Source organism: Triturus cristatus, chromosome 6, assembly GCF_964204655.1.
Source record: "Triturus cristatus chromosome 6, aTriCri1.1, whole genome shotgun sequence".
Classification (NCBI taxonomy): domain Eukaryota; kingdom Metazoa; phylum Chordata; class Amphibia; order Caudata; family Salamandridae; genus Triturus; species Triturus cristatus.
Window position 1 is genome coordinate 1,916,328,646 of NC_140589.1, and position 16,467 is coordinate 1,916,345,112.

At 46.0% G+C, this 16,467-nt stretch overlaps 1 pseudogene; it reads right to left on the reverse strand.

Annotated features, from left to right (window-relative positions):
- Positions 1 to 9,236: 9,236 nt before the first annotated feature.
- On the reverse strand, positions 9,237 to 15,892 carry LOC146822451 (uncharacterized; annotated as a pseudogene).
- Positions 15,893 to 16,467: the final 575 nt, after the last annotated feature.

A 16,467-nucleotide genomic window follows, 5' to 3' on the forward strand; every position in this document is an offset into this window, starting at 1 on the left:
TTCTACGCACTGATTGAAGCAGAAGAGAGAGAAGAGAGTCTTGGGGTACACCCTTGGTGATGTTGGTCATTTCCAGAGGATACTTGTCCAATTTGACGCTGATGGCGGTTGTCTAAATAGGAGGGGAACCAGCTAAGAAATGTTCTGTAAATTCGATTTTCTTCTGTGAGAATTAGACAGGAATTTGTGGTTGAGTGTTGAAGGCCGAGAAAAGATCCCGAAGTATGCACAAGACGCTCCTTAATCTGAGGGGCTGAGGACATCATTCACTGTCTGGAGAGTGACTATTCCATGCTGGTTAATTGTCTGGAGCCCGACTGGAAGTTCTCTCATTTGGAGCTCCTTGATCCACTGCTTTAGACAGGTAGTGACACGGCTGTCCAGAATTTTCAGAGTGAGATGTCTGTTACTGGGTGGAAGTTTTTCACGTTCTGTGTTGGCTCCTGTTTGTTTTTAGCGGCAGAGTGAGTTGATCAAGTTTCAGACAGTCTGTTGCCAATGAGGTGCTAATCAGCTGTGTCCAGAATGGAAAGATGTCCCAACTGTATTCTTTGATTAGGAAAGAAGGAAAAAGATCGACAAGATGAGCAGATGGCTTCACTTTCTGGAATGTTGAGGCAACATCCTCTTCTTAGACTGGTCTGAATTCATTCCAGGCCAAGTTGCTTTTCAAAGTTAAGGGAAAAGCCACGGAGGGAGCTTGGATTCTTGGTAGTCAAAGTTCAATCTTATAGAAGTTGGTTGTGATGAAATCAGATAAGTCTTTGTTGTTTACAGCAGATGGGGTTATCTTTAGTTTCGTTATGGGGTTGGTGTATTGCTCGATAATCTCATAAAGTTTTCTTTCTTTCCATAAAGTCATGTTTTGCTGCTTGGTCTGGTTCTGATCTGAAATAGGTGATTTTTTGCTTGAAAGACGTTACTTTCACACCTTATTCTATCTGAGCAGATAGAGGATTAATTCAAGATTGAGAAGTCTTGTTTCCACCTCCTTTCACTCAATATGAGTTGACTTCTCCAAAGCCAAGAAGCAGAAAGAATGGAGTGACGGATGCAGCACAGAGGCGAAGAAAGAGGCGAATATGGCTCTGCTGGTTGGACTTATTGTGGTTACAGCTGATTGGACAGTTTGTTCAGATGCTGTGGTTTATTTATGGAGCTATGGGTTTTGTAGTTCAATAATATTTCCTTGCTTTGATTCGCAGCTTATATAGAAAGTGCCGAAGCAAAGCAGAAAATGTGCCTCTGCATTAACTGAATAACTTCCAAACATGAAATCTAGGACATTTTGCATTCCCATGCGCTCTGCCTCTTTCCACCAGAAGTGAGAAGTGCTACCTTTCCCGCCAGGAGAGGGCATTGCTACCCTTACCCATCAGTAGAGACCAGTGCTAACATTACACACCAGCAGAGGGCAGTGCCACCTTTATACACCAACAGAGGGCAGTGCTACCTTTATACACCAGCAGAGGGCAGTGCTACCATCTTTACCCCTGCATGGGGCAGTGCTACCTTTATACACCAGCAGAGGGCAGCGCTACCATCTTGACCCCTGCATGGGGCAATGCTACTTTTATACACCAGCAAAGGGCAGTGTATTGTATTGTATTGTAATTAAATTTATATCGGCGCACAGCTACCCGCCATGGGGTCTCCCGGCGCCAAGGATGGTAAGGCCAAAACTGAAATAGCTGTTTATTGAGGGAAGAGCCAAGTTTTCAGGCCCCTACGGAACTGTGTAAAAGTGGGTTCCAATTTTAAAGAGACAGGAAGAGAGTTCCAAAGCTTAGGGGCAAGGTGGGAGAAGGAGCGCCCGCCCATTCTAACCAGTCTAAATCTGGGGATCACATAGTTACCCTGAGAGGCTGATCTAAGGGACCGGGAAGGGGCATAGGGATAAACAAGTGATCGCAGATACAGAGGTGCCAGGCCTTGTTTGATTTTAAGCATAAAGCAGAGAGCCTTAAATTTAATACGGCTCTCTATACGCAGCCAATGTAAGTCCCGCAGACAGGGAGAGATGGAAGATCTCTTAGGGACCTTACAAAGGAGCCGGCGGCAGAATTTTGCACCAACTGGAGCTTCTTTCGTACCTCCTGGCTACTACCCAGATAAAGTACATTACCATAGTCAAGGCGGGAGGTGACAAGCGCCTGGACCACGGTACGTCTAGTTGAAACGGGAAGCAGCCAGAGGATTTTTCGAAGCCACCTTAAGATGGTGAAATAGGTGGCTGCAATGCTGACCGCTTGTTGACGCATGGATAGAGAATCGTCCAGCAGGAAGCCCAGATTGCGCACATGCGTAACCGGTTGAGGTAGCGGGCCCATTGCCAAGGGCCAGTGATTCGGGCCCCAGAGATGTTTATCCTTGCCCAATATAACTACCTCGGTTTTGTCGCCGTTAAGCTTTAGTAGATTCGCCTGCATCCATTCTGCCACGCGACCAAGTCCCTCCTGTAAAATAGAAGAGGAACACTCCTTGTTTGAGGATAAAGAAAAAATAATCTGCGTGTCGTCCGCATAAGAATGGAGGGATAGTCCCGCATCCTCCACAATCGAGGCCAGGGGTCGTACGTAGATGTTAAAAAGCATAGGGCTTAACGTGGACCCCTGGGGAACCCCATAAGCAGATGCGCGAATAGAGGAGGAGCAACTAGATGAGCAGACCTGAAATGAGCGCTGACACAAAAACGAGGCTAGCCAGGTCAGAGCGGACCCAGCCACCCCAGCATTTTTTAGTGCGGTGAGAAGAATGGAATGGGACACCGTATCAAAGGCGGAGCTCAAATCAAGCAGGATCAGCGCCATGGTTTCGCCTTGATCAAAACGAGCACGAAGAGTCTCTGTAACCCCCAATAGGGCAGTTTCCGTAGAGAAATGAGTGCGGAAGCCTGACTGAGAAGAATGGAGATAGCCTGTTGCCTCCACATGGGCAGTCAGATGAGTGTTAACATGTTTCTCCAGGATTTTTGAGAACATGGGTAGCAGGGAAATAGGCCGAAAATTAGCAAAAAGTTTAGGATCCGCCCCAGGTTTTTTCAGAAGAGGGATCACCATAGCCCTCTTCCATTCTACGGGAACTGCAGATTCCCGAAGAGAGGCGTTAAGCAATTCTTGGACCACCAGGAGGGGAGCAGGTGCAAGCTGGCCAAGAATGGCAGTAGGCATAGGATCCAGAGGGGAACCAGATTTTACCTTAGAAAGGCAAAGGCGGAAAGACTCTTGATCCAATAAAGGTCAGTCAGAGATCACTTCCTTGGGAGAAAGAGTCTCATAATGGGAGAAGGCTCACTCCTGGACAGCGGCAAGCGGCAAGTAGTGCTACTATCTTTACCCCTGCAAGGGGCAGTGCTATTATTACCCACCTGCAGGGGGGTAGTGCTACCTTTGCACACAAGGAGTTCTCATTAAACTCATAAGCAGGGGGCAGTGCTAGCTTTATCAACCACCAGGGGGCAGTGCTACCTTTATTTACCAGCAAGGGGCAGTGCTACCTTTGCCCACCTATGGGGGGGTGCTACCTTTACTCACCAGCAGGGAACAGTGTTACCTTTACCTACCAGAAGATGGCAGTGATACCTTTACCCCCCAGCAGGGGGCAGGGGTCGTCAGTGCCACTTTTGCCCGCCTGCAGAGGGCAGTGCTACATTTACCCACCAGCAGGGGGCAGTGCTACCTATGCACACCAGCAAGGGGCAGCACTAGCTTTAACCACCAACAGGGGCCAGTGGCATCTTCTCTAAACTGTGTTCTCATTCCTGGCATCTCTGCAAGGTTTGTTTAGAGAAAAGCAACCACAAGCATTGGTTTCGGTGGTGGTGTGGCGATGCGGGGAGATTCTTCTCGCACCACGGTGTTGGGTTGGAAAAACTGTCACAAAAAGAGCGATGCATCGATTTCCTTGTCGTTGCGCTGTTTTTCCAGCTCCCAACAGCAGAAACAACCTCCAGAGGCCCAAGACTCTCAGGCACCTCTTGGCAGGTCAGAACTCCCAGCAAGGAAGTTCAGGGGTGCTGGGGGTGAAGTCTTTGTGTTCCTGAGACTTCAAAACAGGAGGTAAGCTCTACTCAAGCCCTTGGAGACTTTCCTCAAGCAGGGGATACAGCACACAGCAAATTCCTTCTCCTTTCCTTGGCAGAAAACAGTAGCTGCAGGCCAACCCTAGACACACAGTAAGGGCAGTACTTCCCCCTCAGTTTCTCCAGCTCTTCTCCTTGGCAAAGGTTCCTCTTGATTCTAGAAGTAGTCTAAAGTTCAGGGGTTTTAGGTCTAATACTTATACCCCAAAATGTCTTTGTCCTCTTTGCGCAAGGGTCTCTGAGCCCAGTCCAAACCAGTTCTGTCCTTTCTGGTGCAACTGCCCGGCAGGAGGTGGAGACAGCATTGTGTAAGGCAGACAGGTCATATTCAGGTGCAAGGGGAATCTTCTCCCACCACTCTAAATGCAGACCGGGCCTACTCGGGTGCTAGTGAGAACTCCTCCCCCTACTCTGAATGCAGCCCAGGTCTATTCAGCCCAGCCCTGACTCATTCAGGAAAGGCAGGACACACATCAAACCCCCCGGTGGCTGTCTGAGCGAATGCACTTCCCCAGCTCCTGTCACTCCAAAACCAGACAGTCAATACACAATTTAAAAACCATCTTTAGTAAAAGATGTGTTATTAAATTCTAAGTTCAGAGAGCCTAAACGGTATTTTTCCATCTTATCCTATGGGAAGATATGCTTGTAAAATGTTACAGAGCATTTCCCATTCGGTCCTACGGGGCAAGACAGCCTTTCAATAGTGAAAAACTAAATTGGCAGTATTTCACTATCAGAACATGTTGCACACATAAGAACATGTCCTACCTTTCACATACACTGCACCCTGCCCAGGGGGTACTTTGGGCCTACCATAAGAGTGCCCTATATGTAAGAAAAGGGAAGGTTAGGACCTGGCAAGTGTGTGCACTTGCCAAATCGACATGGCAGTTAGCAAACTGCACACAGGCAATGTAGTGGCAGGCCTGAGACATCTTTTAAGGGCTACTCATGTGGGTGGCACAATCAGTGCTGCATGCCCTCTAGTAGTATTTAATTTACCAGCCCCGGCACACCCAGTGCACTTTACTAGGGACTGACCAGTAAATCAAAGTATGCCAATAAGGGAGAACCAATCATAATAACAATTTACACAGAGAGCATATGCACTTTTGCACTGATTAGCAGTGCTAAAGTGCCCAGATTCCTAAAACCAACAACAAGTCAGGAAAAGAAATAGGAGGAAGAAGCAAAAAGTCTGAGGATAACCCTGCAAAAAGGGCCAAGTCCAACAGCCCTCAAGACCTGGCTGTTCGAATAAGCCTACAGGACCTGCAAGCACCTGGATAACCTATTGGGCGATCAGCCATGCTTTATAAATCCTGCTTGATTGAAGCCTTGATCACTGTGGAATTAACAGTTAGCCTTTCATAAACAAGTAAAGTGAAGCGACCTGTTTTTTTATAGCCTCTATCCAAGTATTGATGTCTTCAGGATGGTGAAACACTGAACTATCGATTGCCCCTTCTGTCCATTCAAGGGCTGAGGATTTATTTTTGTATACTTCCCAATGTGGCTCTTCGGTCACCAAATGGGCCCATACAGTTCAGTAGTATTATGTTTTTTATCATTGTTACTTGGTGGTAGCCCAGTCGGAGAGGAGCGTGGTATAGAACGATTGCCTTTGTCATGACAAAATCATAGTAGACTCTGGAACAGGAAACGGGCTTTGTCAAGCTGCTTAGTGACCAATAGTCAGCTTTGTAAACAGGACACAATACTGGATGTGTTATCCCATCACCACAACCAGCAGTGACATCACAGACCACCTCAATCTAAGTATACGGGCATAGAGTTGATAAAATTGATACAATGTCTCTTGCGTTTTGTTGCTGGTTTAAAATTTGTATTGTGCTTATATACGTAACCAAAAGAAGCACAAATGATAGACGGAATAAACCAAACATTCACCCCCAGTGAAGAGATCTTGTTTAAATCCATTGTTGTTTTGCTCACCATGCAACACCAGTTTAGGCCCTGTCATATGCAAACTATTGGTCCTGCTCTTCATGGGAACAGTCCAGCTTGAACTGCAAAGCCAGGTCCTCCCTGGACCAGAAACAAGCATCCTGGGACCGGTTTTGGGGTATCACCCCTCATCAGTCAGCTTGAATCCAGTGCACAGTGAGCCCGGGACCCACGTCTGGGCATACCCTTGGCCATTTATGGTTCCTCCCCAGGGTGGGCTTTCCTATGGTACATTGGCTGTGTGGTGCCCTTCTGATAAATGCCTTGTCACTTTCTGTACATTCATACGGTTACTTCATTAAGAACACTTTGTCACATTCTCCAGGAACTTGCCCCGAGTTTTGCAAAGCCATCCCTTGCTTCATCACCCAACTCACCATTGCCCCCTGAGGAAATTCAAATACGGCCCCATATTTCCCATTGACACCATTACGCTGTTGCCCTCACTCAGGCACCGCTAACATTCGTAGCGTTTCTCTCATATTCTATTCTACAACACTTTACACGACCTTCCCTTCTATCTCTGTGCACATTACATTCTGAGACCCGGCTCGAAGCAACTAATCCCCGAGATAACCATGTATTGACCCTTGGTGACCGTTCTCGGCCTCTCCAGTTGTTTTACGAATCACCATCTGCAACACGCAAACACCTCCTGTCGTAAATTAATTTAACCAAGGAATGACTATGCCACCTGACCTATAGGGTCAGGTGGAGAACACGACCCTAGGGAAGGAATTTCTATTACCAATTATCCTGTATCTTGTACAAAGAATGTTTTCTTGTGGATGATTTGTATTTTTATTGCACATTGAGGGGGTTGTTGCTTTAGGGGATTCAAGCGCTACAAAAGACTGTGAGCCACGGATTGAAGTGGCAGTCTCCTGAGAACCTACCACTGATGTACTTCTAGGACAACTGTATCTAGCTGCAGCTAATAAATTGAAGTTCCTATGCCAACAGAGTGTTCCGTGTCTCTGTAATTTGGAAGGCGAACTCAGAAGATTTCAGGCGTACCCTGCACCGCCAGGTTTAATTTAGCCCGGTTCTTCTCAGCAGATCTCAACTTCCACATGGAAGACCGTAGCGATGCCAGAACTGACAACCTAATAGAAAGCATGAACGACATCGGCCTCATCCAACTCATCATCAACCCAACACACATCGTAAGGCACACACGTGACTCCATCTTCATCTCCAGCGAAACAATCAAGTACCACATGTCACAGAACTCTCCTGGACTGACCACTCCATTGTCCACTTCATCATCACAGGGCACAACGCTACAGAAGCCAAAGCCAAACCACCAAGCACACCACAGCGCAACTTGAAAACTGTCTCAGACGAGAACTGGAACAACACTCTCCATGCCAACTGACCGGACACAGCTCCAGACCTTAAACATGTCATCAAGAACTTCACAGACTGGATCACCGACTATGTCACCCCCACCAAGCCGAACAAGATAAGAGAATCCGCAAAGTGTGTCAACTTGTTTACCCCGGAAGTTTAGACCTCTCAATGAGATTGTTGCTGGCTAGAAAGAAGATGGATTACTAGTAAGGATCCAGTGCACTACACCACCTTCAGAACATTGATCAACCACTACCACCTTCTCTTTAAAGAAGCGAAGAAGAGTGCTGTCACATGCTGCATAGAGCTCAGCTCAAACCACAGCAATGAGCTCTTTGCAATAGTTAGGAAATTCAGCAACCCTGCGTCCACTGAGAATACCATAACTCCCTTCTGGGATCTGTGCGACATGCTGGCTGATTACTTCCATTAGAAGATCGCCTTCATCTACAGGAACTTTGAATCTCAGCTCTCCGCAAGTGACAGCCTCAACCTCCTCACACCCACTGACACTAACTCTGACCTCCGGCCGCTTCCTGGAACCTCTTCATCGCACAAGACACCACCTCCACAATGAAGTCGATACATTCTGGTGTACGCACTGATCCATGCCCCCACCTTATCTTTAACCTCAGGAGCAAGGCGATCACCTTAACGCTCACAAAACCACTGAACAGATCCATCGCCATTGCCTCCTCCCGGAAGAGTGGTAACACGCAGAAGTGAAACCCCTCCTGAAAAAACCTTCAGCACACCTAGAGCAGCTGAAGATTTCCTGACTGATAGCCCTGCTCTCATTTCCGGCCAAAGTCTTCGAGAGGTCGATCAAGAGGCAGCAGAGCAGACACCTGGAGCATAACAACCTCCTGAACTCCTCCCAGTTTGGCTTCTCAGCCAATCAAAGCACAGAGACTGCCCTGATAGCAGCCATAGATGACATCAGAGCCCTCCTGGACCTCAGTGAGACTGCAGCCCTCATCTTCCTTGACCTCTGAATCCAAGGAAATGCCGTCAAATGGATCACCTCCTACCTCACTAGAAAAACTCAGACTCCCTTCCAACTCCTGAACCCAAGGACATCATCTGCAGCACCTTACAAGGATCCTCCGTTAGCCAAGCCCCCCTTCTCCTACACTTACATGACACCCCTAGCCCACATTGTCAGTTCGCACGGGCTGAAGTTAATCTACACTGACTAGACCCACCTCACTACCTTCAGAGACAACTTACATAGGTGCACGGCAACATCACCGACTGAATGAAGCACAACTGTCTAAAACTGAACACGGACAAGACAGAAGTCCTCATCTTCAGTAACCATGCATCTCCTTGAAGCAACGCATGGTGGTCAGCAGAACCTGGCTTCTTCCCCTCCCCTACGACCATGCCCGTGACTCCAGCATTGTCCTGGACAACAAACTCTCTATGAAGAAGCAAATCAACATGATCTCCGCCATCTGTTTCCTCACAATGCGCATGCGCCGCAAGATCTTTTGATGGGTCCCCACCAGACACCTGCATTCCACCTCCCTCTTCCTAGCTTAAACTCCCCGAGTCTAAGGCACCAGGAACAGAGTTCGCTCTTACTTCCACCTGGCTACAAAGACCTGGAATGAACTCCCCCTGCACCGGAGATCTGCCTCATCACTGAATCTGGAAAGGTCAAGACCTGGCTGTTCAACTGATCGGCCACTCAGGACAACAACTCCTCACCCAGCACCTTGAGAACCTCACTGATGATTCTGTAGATTCATATAGATTTTTCTCAGAGGGGACTTTCTGATGCGGTTTTAACTCTCCCTTGTCAATAAATGCCTTGCTAAATTCAGTGCGGTCTTCAGGGTTGACTTTTAATGCAGAGTTAGCTCTCCATTTATGAATGCATGGTAACATTCAATACATTTATTGAGTTTCTTTCCTGTGTGAACATTCTGATATATTGCATTTTGTTTTGTAATGGATCCCTTGTCACCTTCTATTCATTAATAGGGTTTCTCCCTAATGTGGATTTGTATATGCTGCATTAGCTTATTCTTCCTGTGGAAGACTTTATTAAACTCTGTACATACATTGGATTTCTTGCCATGTAGATTTTCGGATGTCGCTTAAGTTTTCCATTTATAATGAATGCATTGTGGTATTCAGTACATACATCTGTTTTCTCCCCTGTGTTAACTTCCTGATCTTGTATTACATTTTGCTTTGTAATAAATCCCTTGTTACATTCTATAAATTCATGTGGTTTCTGCCCAGTGTGGATGCTGATATTGCTTTAACACTTCCTTTATAATAAATACCTTGTCACATGCGGTGCAGTTGAATGGTCACCCTCCATTTGGAATAAACTCTATGTCACATTTTGTACAATTATATGGTTTCTTTCATGTGTGAACATTCAGATGTATTTTTAAACTTTGCTTTATAATAATTGCTAAGTCACATTCAGTAAAGCCATATCGTTTCTCACCAGTGTGTAATTTCTGATGTAGTATTTATCTTTGTCTAGTGATACATGTCTTGTTGCATTATGTACATTCATAGGGTTTCTCTCTTACGTGGACTATCTGATTTTGCAGTTCACAGTGCAGTTGAATGGTCTCTCTCCGATGGGGATTTTCTAATGTTGCTTCACCTCTCCATTGATTATAAATGCTTTGTCACATTCTGTACATTGATATGGTTTCTCCCCAGTTTGGTCCTTTTGATGTCGCATCAGCTGTCGATTGGTTATAAATGCTTTGGCACATTCTGTACATTTATATGGTTTCTCCCCGTGTGGATTTTCTGATGTTGCTTTAGCTGTCCAATGGTTGTAAATGCTTGGTCACATTCTGTACATGGATATGGTTTCTCCCCAGTGTGGATTTTATGATGTCGCTTTAGGTGTACAATTCTTTTAAATGCTTTTTCACATTCTGTACATGGATATGCTTTCTCCCCAGTGTGGACTTTCTGATGTTCCATTAGATGTGACTTTCTAATGAATGCTTTGTCACATTCTATACATCGATATGGTTTCTCCCCAGTGTGGATTTTCTGATGTCGCTTTAGCTCTCCATTTCTTATAAATGCTTTATCACACTCTGTACATTGATATTTTTTCTCCCCAGTGTGGATTTTCTGATGTAGCTTTAGCTCTCCAGTTCTTATAAATGCTTTTTCACATTCTGTACATTGATATGCTTTCTCCCCAATGTGGACCTTTAGATGTCGCTTCAGCTGTCGATTGGTTATAAATGCTTTGCCACCTTCTGTACATTTATACAGTTTCTCCCCAGAGTGGAATTTCAGATGTTGTTTTAGCTGTCCAATTGTTATAAATGCTTTGTCACATTCTGTACATTTATATGGTTTCTCCCCAGTGTGGAATTTCAGATGTTTTAGCTGTACAATTGTTGTAAATGCTTTTTCACATTCTGTACATTGATATGCGTTCTCCCGAGTGTGGACCTTTAGATGTCGCTTCAGCTGTCGATTGGTTATAAATGCTTTGTCACAATCTGTACATTGATATGGTTTCTCCCCAGTGTGGAATTTCTGATGTAGCTTTAGATCTCCATTTCTTTTAAATGATTTGTCACACTCTGTGCACTGATATGGTTTCTCCCCAGTGTGGATTTTATGATGTCGCTTTAGCTGTACAATTGTTAAAAATGCTTTTTCACATTCTGTACATTGATATGCTTTTTCCCCAGTGTGGACTTTCTGATGTTCCATTAGATGTGACTTTGTAATAAATGCTTTGTCACACTCTGTACACTGATATGGTTTCTCCCCAGTGTGGATTTTATGATGTCGCTTTAGCTGTACAATTGTTTTAAATGCTTTTTCACATTCTGTACATTGATATGCTTTCTCCCCAGTGTGGACTTTCTGATGTTCCATTAGATGTGACTTTCTAATGAATGCTTTGTCACATTCTGTACATTGATATGGTTTCTCCCCAGTGTGGATTTTCTGATGTAGCTTTAGCTCTCCATTTCTTTTAAATGATTTGTCACACTCTGTACATTGATATGGTTTCTCCCCAGTGTGGATTTGCTGATGTTGCTTTAGCTCTCCATTTGTTTTAAATGCTTTGTCACATTCTGTACATTGATATGATCTCTCACCAGTGTGGATTTTCTGATGTCGGTTTAGCTCTCCATTTGTTACATATGCTTTGTCACATTCTGTACATTTATATGGTTTCTCCCCAGTGTGGATTTTCTGATGTCGCTTTAGTTGCACAATTGTTATAAATGCTTTTTGACATTCTGTACATTGATATGCTTTCTCCCCAGTGTGGACTTTCTGATGTCCCATTAGATGTGACTTTTTAATGAATGCTTTGTCACATTCTGTACATTTATATGGTTTCTCCCCAGTGTGGATTTTCTGATGTCGCTTTAGCTCTCCATTTGTTGCAAATGCTTTGTCACACTCTGTACATTTATATGGTTTCTCCGCTACGTGGACACTCTGATGGTGTATTAGGTCTTTCATTGCAAAGAAAACTTTTCCACAGTCAGTCCATCGATATGGTTATTCTCCAGTATGATATTCTGATGTTGCACTTGCTCTTTCTCTCCCTAATAAATGTGTTGTCACTTTCTAGATATTCATACGGTTTCTCTTCTGTGTGTTCTTTCTGATCCAGGTTAGCTCTTCTTTCGTAGTGAGAACCTTATCAGACTTGCTTCAGTATGTCAGTGTGTTATTTTGTCAATGTATATCAGGTGATCCCTAAGAGCCAAGTACAGACCACATTGGGCTGTTTGGGTTTTCTGCTGTAGAAAAAGACTTTGGTGAGGCATTAGCCTTCAAGGGAAGAAATTTCGAGGTGTACTGTTTTTACATCACTTCCTACACAAGTGATGTTTAATGCTTTCACCTTTTTTGCTCATTACTTTATTTATTTCACCTGTTGGAAAAAATATATTAAAAAAACACTGGATAAGCTTACATGGTAGGTCCATCACGAAAATCTATTGGCATTTAATGAGACATTTAATAGACCACATAGACAAGTGCACTGAAGAAATTCTAGATTACACTTTCAATGTAAAGATGCTATAGAGTGGTTTTGACGTCCACTGCTATCTCTTTCAATCCCAGCACTCACTCCAGACTACCAAAGGGAGTTATCATTCCTTTGTATGTGGTCAGTCTACTACCCTCTGAAGGGTAAGAGTGGGCCCCTTCCTCCCATCTGCCCAGAAAGACCCATCGGGATGCAGATGGATGCAGATAAGTGCTAAATCACACTCAACCCTTGCAGTGTCTGTGGCTCTCTAGAAGGTATACACCAAGGGGTCGGTCACCTAGCTCAGACGTGTACTAGAGACAGGCTGTAAGGCACAAAGAGCAGTACAAGCAGAGAAAAGTCCACTTTCTAAAAGTAGATTTTATAAAATAGTAATGTTAAATCCGACTTTACCAGTAAAGAGGATTTCTCATTACCATTGCACAGATATAAATCATGAAAAGGCTGCTCCTTTACACTCAGGAATTACAGCTTAAAGGTATTCTGAGGAATTCCCAGTTCTAGCCAGTGAGAGGAGTAGGCCTTACAGCAGTGAAAAAGTAATTTAGCTGTTTGTCACTACCAGGACATGTAAAACATAGAAGTATAGCGTACTGCCCTTTGGGTTACCAAGGGCCTTCCTTAGGGGCGATTTATATGTAATAAAAGGGGAGTTTTAGGCTTGGCAAGTAGCTTTAAATGTCAAGTCGATGTGGCAGTAAACTTCACACACAGGCACTGCAGTGGCAGGCCTGAGACATGATTTCAGGCTGCATATGTGGGTGGCACGGTCAGTGCTGCAGCCAACTAGTAGCAATAATTAGTAGGCCCTGGACACATGTAGTGCACTTTATTAGGGACATACGCAAATTAAATATGCCAACTGAGTATGAGCCCATGTTTCCATGTTTAGGAGAGAGAGCACAAACACGCTAGCACTGATTAGCAGTGGTAACAGGTGCAGAGTCCGAAAGCCAGCAAAAACGAGCACAGAAAATGGAGGGAGGCAGGTAAAAAGTTGGGGAAAGATCACCCGAAGGCTGTCAGGTTTAACAGAGCCTTTTCCAGTGAATGGACCACACATAAAGAGCATCAAAATAACGGCAGGAAATATAATCAGTTGCTGCAAGGGAGTCCTTTATACTATCAGTGCCCGTGATAGGACCTGGACAATATTCTGAGCATCGTTCGAATAGTGTAACTCCAGAGAGCAGAGGCTCTGACCATAGCTACACAAGACAAGCATTTGCAATTCAATAGGTCTCACATTTACACGAGTTTGAGCTATTGACATTGCAAATAACAATGCCTTTTATTTTTGATTCCTTTTTAAAACATAAATAAAAGGCATTGTCATTTACAATACCAATAACTTAAACTCGTATAAATGCGAGACCTATTCCATAGGAAATGCTAGTTATTATTGTCTATATTCAGTTATATTTACCTTTGTAGTACAAGTCAAGCATGGGCACTACTTTCCAACATTCAGGGAGCTTCACCATGACAGTGGCAGTGTCCGGACCATGTTGTGTATTAACTGCTGCCCAATGGGAAATGCTCATGCAAAACCAAGTTTGTGTAGAGCAGTTTCTAAGTATTAAAACTATCATTGCCTTCTTTTTAATTCACTCTATCCCGCGTTATTATGGATAAACTGTGCCATTCGTTAGCTGAAAATGAGTATCCCTGGAAACCATGTATTGATAGCATATATAGCCCCAAATAACCTTTTTCAGTCTGTGACGTCCAGCAGGCTACTATCACCATGGGAGAAAGAAATATGGGCTTAGCACGACACAAAAATAATAATTTAATGCCCCAGGAACTGGGTTTTGTTGCTTCAACTCTCAGTGAGTAGAAGGGAAAAAGTCAGGGCGTCATTTGTGCTCGTGGTTGCTGGTGACGTGCACTGGGACTCATTTTTGTAAAAAATGACATTCTTTTCAATATCAAATTTTCATCCAGATGCCCTTAATGGACATTAAATACTAACATTAGCCACACGGCACAATGGAAGATGGAGGCCCAGTGCCACCCCACATTGAAATATTGTTCAACGCCATGTGGTTAAATTGGCAACTTTGTGCAGTATAGAAGGTCAGATGCCCAGAGGCAGCCTAGGAAGCAGTATCCTTCGGCCCCGAGTAAGGTTCAAGTCCCTGAAGCAGTACAGGAGCACCGGTGGGGGACCTTTGGAAACCACCCTGGAGACTTGTACTGCAGAGGAGGCATGGGAAACAGGGCCTTGATGGCGAGTGGAATAGATGAGATACTAGTAGGATGGTGGCAATGGGGCTGGGGCAGTAAAGCTGCCAATGCCACTATAGCCTGGCCTGGAATGAGGGTCTCTGGCTCTATTCGAATGGCCCCGCAGTCAGTAGGGTAAAGCTGGGCATCAGATCCTGCGGACTAAACGCTATAATGGGAGGTAGTGATGTGGAGGCAGCAGGACCAGAGGCTAAGTGGTGCAAATGATCCTGCAGTGGGGATGGACTGAGCCTTTAGTACCTACCAGTGCCCTTCCATGATCTGCGGTGGGCAGGTATGAGCCATCAGCATGTGGTACTGCCCTGTAGGAACCTGGAATGGGGCTGGTGATGCAGGGGCAGCTGGACGAGGGCACTGGTGGTCTGAAGTGTTCTGCAGTGGCGATGGAATGCACTTAAAGTACTTGTCAATGCCCCTGACTTGCAGTGGGCAGGTTTGAGGCAGTAGCCTCTGGCACTGCCCTGTAGTGGGGCTGGTGATGCAGCGGCAGCTGGACCAGGGCACTAGTGGTCTGAATGGCCCTTTAGTGGGGATGGGATGAGCCTTTAGTACCAGTCAATGCCCCTAAGTGCTCTGGGGTGGGCAGGTGTGGGATAGTGGCCTCTGGTACTGCCCTGTAAAGACCTGTAGAGGGGCAGGGGATTCAGGGACAGCTGGACCAAGGCACTGGTGGTCTGAATGCCCCTGCAGTGAGGATGGGCTAAACTTGAAGTACCTATTACTGCCCCTAAGTGTCCTGAGGTGGGCAGCTATGAGGCAGCAGCCTCTAGCACTGCCCTGTAGTGGGGCAGGGGATTCAGGGGCAGCTGGACCAGGTGGTCTGAATGCTCCTGCAGTAGGGATGCGATGAGCCTTTAGTACCTGCCAATACCCTTAGGTGCCCTGGAGTGGGCAGGTGTGGGCAGGTATGGGCAGTGGCCTCTGGCACTGCTCTGCAGTGGGGCTGGTGATGCAAGGGCAGCAGTGGGGGGCTGCAGATGTGCCCTGTGACCCTGGGCACTGTCCTCCCTCCCCGTATGGGATGTGATCGAGCACTGACCCCTCTCTGCCTGTCCCGGGTTCTCCCTCTGTTACCTCTGCTGCCCCGCCCTCTCCTCTGATACGGAAGCTCCGCCCCTCCCAGTGGGAGGAGCCTGCCTCCAGGGCGCTCCCCGTGAAACTGACGTCGCTCTCTATGACATCATGTGTGGTTAACAGGCCTGGCAGTTACAGACGCGACACAAAGGAAGGACTACGAAGAGCCTTGTTGTCAAAGGAAGCGAAGGAAAGTAGCAGGCCATCTGGGGCTTCCTCATGTTTAGCCGAGGGACAAAACTCCCAGGTTTAAGTTTGGGGCTAACTATAGCTCGAGGCTATCTGGTTTCGGCAGAGACTGAGCGCACGTCCATCGTTTACCGTTCCCGGGCAAAGCTCCATCTGCGCTAGGTAGGCGGCCACGCTTGCAGCGCCGCTCGTGTTCTATCTCCCTAGCGCAAGCAGCACCAATGCGAAGTGGACACGTGTCTGGGTGCGCACGGGTCCATCGCAGCCCTGTCTTCAGCCCGGACCATTTAAAAACAAGTCCTAATTAATGTATGGCACAGTTAGGTCAGGGCCTCACTGGCCTCTGGGGTCGCCTGTCAGTCGAACGCATATATGCGCAAAGTGACTAAAATGCATAGAATATTCCTACATTTACGTAGACCTGCGCGTGCACCGCTTTATTGTCATCTGTCGGGTGTTCTCAGCTGCCATGTCGTGCTACCGCAGTGTGATTGCGGATCGTGCCCTCTCCAGGTGCCCGCAG